Source organism: Zea mays, chromosome 7 (genome assembly GCF_902167145.1).
Source record: "Zea mays cultivar B73 chromosome 7, Zm-B73-REFERENCE-NAM-5.0, whole genome shotgun sequence".
Lineage (NCBI taxonomy): Eukaryota > Viridiplantae > Streptophyta > Magnoliopsida > Poales > Poaceae > Zea > Zea mays.
Genome location: NC_050102.1, coordinates 21777068 through 21782178, shown reverse-complemented (window position 1 = coordinate 21782178; position 5111 = coordinate 21777068). Strand labels below are relative to the sequence as shown.

General features: G+C 39.2%; 1 non-coding gene across 1 annotated transcript; it reads right to left on the bottom strand.

Annotated features, from left to right (window-relative positions):
• Nucleotides 1-4624: 4624 nt before the first annotated feature.
• Nucleotides 4625-4708, bottom strand: TRNAL-CAA (transfer RNA leucine (anticodon CAA)). The gene has a single exon. It is a non-coding gene; the product is annotated as a tRNA-Leu (tRNA).
• Nucleotides 4709-5111: the final 403 nt, after the last annotated feature.

Sequence of the window (5111 nt, the reverse complement as noted above, 5' to 3'; positions counted from 1 at the left end):
TTGGTGAAACTTATGCACCCGTAGCTAAGCTTGAGTCAATTCGTATATTACTTGCATATGCTACTTACCATGGCTTTAAGCTTTATCAAATGGACGTGAAAAGTGCCTTCCTCAATGGACCAATCAAGGAAGAGGTCTATGTTGAGCAACCTCCCGGCTTTGAAGATAGTGAGTACCCTAACCATGTGTATAAACTCTCAAAGGCGCTTTATGGGCTCAAGCAAGCCCCAAGAGCATGGTATGAATGCCTGCGAGATTTCCTTATCACTAATGGCTTCAAAGTCGGAAAAGCCGATCCTACACTCTTTACTAAAACTATTGCAAAAGATTTGTTTGTATGCCAAATTTATGTTGATGATATCATATTTGGGTCTACTAACAAATCTACTTGTGAAGAGTTTAGTAGGATCATGATACAAAAATTCGAGATGTCCATGATGGGGGAGTTGAAGTATTTCCTAGGATTTCAAGTCAAGCAACTCCAAGACGGCACCTTCATCCGCCAAACAAAGTACATTCAAGACATACTTAACAAGTTTGGAATGAAGGATGCCAAGCCCATCAAGACACCCATGGGAACCAATGGGCATCTCGACCTCGACACGGGAGGTAAATCCGTAGATCAAAAGGTATATCGGTCGATGATAGGATCTTTACTCTATTTATGTGCATCTCGACCGGATATTATGCTTTCCGTAAGCATGTGTGCAAGGTTCCAAGCCGATCCTAAGGAAGTTCACCTTAGTGTCGTGAAAAGAATCATGAGATATTTAGTTTATACTCCTAAGTTTGGGCTTTGACACCCCAAGGGATCCACCTTTGTTTTAATAGGATATTCCGATGCCGATTGGGCAGGGTGTAAAATTGATAGGAAGAGCACATCAGGGACTTATCAGTTTCTGGGGAGATCCCTGTTGTCTTAGGCTTCAAAGAAACAAAACTCAGTAGCTCTTTCCACCGCCAAAGCCGAGTACATTGTCGCAGGCCATTGTTGTGCACAATTACTTTGGATGAGGCAAACCCTTAGGGACTATGGCTACAAATTGAGCAAAGTCCCTCTCCTATGTGATAATGAGAGTGCAATCCGCTTGGCGGATAATCCCGTTGAACACAGCCGCACTAAGCACATAGACATTCGGTGTCACTTTTTGAGAGATCACCAACAAAGGGGGATATCGAAATTGCTTATGTTAGCACCAAAGAACAATTAGCCGATATCTTTACCAAGCCTTTAGATGAGAAAACCTTTAGCAAACTTAGGAATGAGCTAACTATTCTTGATTCTCGGAATTTTGATTGAAACATTGCACACATAGCTATTTTACATACCTTTGATCATGTCTCTTTCATTTGGCACATATACATATTTCTTATTCTTCTTGTGCCTAAGCTAAGACTAATATGGTTCAATGAGCATCTTTTGTATTAAGTCTTAGATTGAAAGGGAAATGGAGTATTCGGCAAAGACATCGCTTCCACTCAACTCCATCGGTATTATCTAACCTTTGTCGGTATTCCGTCATCTCTCCAATTGGTATACTCTTTCACTCACATCTCTTTTATCAATGGGGGAGAAAATATAAAAAGGGGCTCCCAAAGTCTTCGTTTTTGGCGATTAATGCCAAAGGGGGAGAAAATATTAAGCCCAAAGGAAAAGGATCGCACCACCACCTAAAAATTTCAAAATTTTTGAAATAAAGTTTTTAATTGGTATCTTGTTATGACAATCTTTTCAATTGGTACATGTAGAGATAAATTTTCAAAAATTGGTATCTATTAAAACCCTCTTGAAAACTAAGAGGAGAATTTCTTTCAGGGGGGTTTGTTTAGTCAAAGGAAAAGCATTTGAAAAAGGGGGAGAAATTTCAAATCTTGAAAATGCTTCTTGCAATCACATTCATATACCTTTGACTATTTGCAAAAAGACTTTGAAAATATCTTACAAAAAGATTTGCAAAAACAAAACAAGTGGTGCAAATGAGGTCCGAAATGTTAAATAAAAGAAAGCAATCCATTCATATCTAGTGAAATTATAGATTGGTTTAATTCCAAGTAACTTATGCACTCACCTTTTGCAAACTAGTTCATTTCTGCACTTTATATATTTGCTTTGGTTTGTGTTGACATCAATCACCAAAAAGGGGGAGATTGAAAGGGAAATAGGGTTAACGTTTTCCCACAATTAATTTTGGTGGTTGAGTGCCCAGCACAAATATATGGACTAACTAGTTTGCTCTAGAATATATGTTCTACAGGTGCATAAAGGTTCAACACAAACCAATAAATATTCAAGTTAGGGATCAAATACAAAGGAGCAAAAGAAACCAGAGTGTGCTGAGGAACGGCGCACCGGACAGTCCGGTGTGCCACCGGACAGTGTCCGGTGCACCAGGACCGTACAACTCAAACCAACCACTCTCGGGTTTCTCTAGTCGCGCTCCGCTATAATTCACCGGACTGCCCGGTGCACCAGCGGAGCAATGGCTATCCAGCGCAACGACCGACTTTGCAAAAGCTACAGTGCGTAACAGTGCGCGACAGAAGTCAGAGCAGAAGTCAGAGGCGCACCGGACAGTGAACAGGACCTGTCCGGTGTGGCACCGGACTGTCCGGTGACGCAAGAGGACAAAGCCTCAAACGGTCAACTGCTCCCGGACCCTAACGGTTGGGTGACGTGGCGGCGCATCGGACAGTGTCCGGTGGCGCATCGGACTGTCTGGTGCGCCCATCGACAGCAGCCTTCCCCAACGGCTTATTGGTGGTTGAGGGCTATAAATACCCCCCCAACCACCACAACTCCAAGCTTCCAAGTCTTTTGAAGTTTTCATTCAATACAAGAGCTAGTGCATTCACTCCTAGACACAAATCAAAAGATTAAAGCCTCTACAAGTCCCAAATTCACTCCAACCACCTAGTGACTTGAGAGAGTGTTTGTTCGTGTTCTTTTGTGCTCTTGTACTTGGATCGCTTTCTTCCTTCCTCTTCTTGTTCTAAGTGACTTGTAATCAAAGCAAGAGACACCTAAGTGTGTGGTGGTCCTTGCGGGGTCTAAGTGACCCGTTTGATTAAGGAGAAAGCTCACTCGGTCTAAGTGACCGTTTTGAGAGAGGAAAAGGGTAGAAAGAGACCCGGTCTTTGTGACCACCTCTACGGGGATTAGGTTCTTTGGAACCGAACCTCGGTAAAACAAACCATCGTGTTCATTCACTTGATTTCCATTTGATTTGTTTTCCCTCTCTCCCGGACTTGATTTAAGTTCTAACGCTAACCCTGACTTGTAGTTTGTGTTTTAAGTTGTAAAATTCAGATTACGCCTATTCACCCCCTCTAGGCGACTTTCAATTTTGTACTACATAGTTGTGTGACTTTTCGAGATCTATAACTTTTGTTTTGGCCGTTTCTTCATCCGAGAACGTTTCCGACCACTATACACTCAATTATGCGGTCACTAGTGACTATAGAGCATATGAATTCCTTTTGTATTAACCCTATTAGTTATTATGAATCAAATATTTCGAAATCAAAACTACTTCAAATAAAAAAATTGTACAATACAAAGTTGCATGACTTTTCAAGGTTTACAACTTCTGGTTTAATCATCTCTCTATCCAAGATCCTTTCTTATCACTACACAATCACTTGTGACTATAATATTTTGGCATTAAAATGACACCAATTGAAAAAAAATGTCAACTAAAAAGTTTTAACCTCATCGAGTACTACAACTTTGATATAATGTGCATTTTCATCAAACATCATATGAGAAAGTTATGGAGTTTTTCCAACATCATATTATTGTGGGGTTATGTCCCAAATTGGCAGTGTGGCAGTGATACTAACTGTCCGTTCAAGCCATGAACCTTAAGTAATGTTCTCGATTCATGGCTAGTTCTAGTAGTGAAGACCCAATATCTCTTCTAGTTCATTTCTAGAACTGACATTGACAATAATATCGCTAGTAGTTCTAACCATGAACCGGTAGTAATATGCCGACAAACACTATCACTACTGCTTCTTAAGCAACTATCAATGTGAAACAGAAACATACGCTGACTTGCGTAGCCACACAGTGAATTACCCTCCGGTAAAGACTGAAGTCTAGAAGAATCAAATTGCAAGAGCTAAATAAGTAGTACATGGAGTGGCCGCAGAAATGAGTTTAAATGGAGGGGGGAAGAAAAACTGCAATAGCTACATTGGATGGAACCAGAAATGATTCTAAAAAATAAAAATAGGAATAGAAAAATGCTCGTAGAAATGATTTTAATAGGGGAAAAAGGAAAACTGCAAGAGCTAAATAAAGACTACATAGAATGGCCGTAGAAATGAATTAAAAAAGGAAAAAACTGCAAGAGCTACATGGGATGAAACCAGAAATGAGTTTTTAAAAAAATCATAAAATAAAAAGGGGAAATGGCTGTACAAATGGTTTAAAAAAGGGAAACGGAAAACTGCAAGAGCTAAATAAAGAGCACATGGAGTGGAGTGGCCGCATTAATGAAATTTAAAAACAAAAAAAAGGAAAACTGCAGAGCTACATGGGATGAACCAGGAATAATTAACTAAAAAACAAAAAAAAATGCGTGCAGAAATGATTTTTTAAAGAAAGAAAAAATGACAAAAATGTCAGAAGTGGGATTTGAACCCACGCCCTCGTTAGAGGACCAGAACTTGAGTCTGGCGCCTTAGACCACTCGGCCATCCTGACTTTGATGTTAAAATTTTGAAATGAATCAATATTATACGCTACAAACTGTTGGATTTTCCTGAAAACAAATAGCTACATAAGATGTTTCTAAACAGCTTTTATGTCAAAATGTTGAAATTAAGTACTATTATAAACTACGAACAATTTGGATTTTCCTAAAAACAAACAATGGCGTATGATGTTTCTAAACATGTGAAATATGTTCCTTTATTATGGTCTCATCATCGTTGATAGTTTTAGCGTGAAGCTTTGGTAAAAAGTTGTTGTGCGCCTATATTTATTTTTTTCTCAAATATAGAAAAGACTGCATAATTATATAAATGTAGAGAGTAAGCTCAAAGTTTTTTAAAAATCGACGGACAGAGACAAACTCAAAACACTCGTTAAAAAGTGACTATTTTAT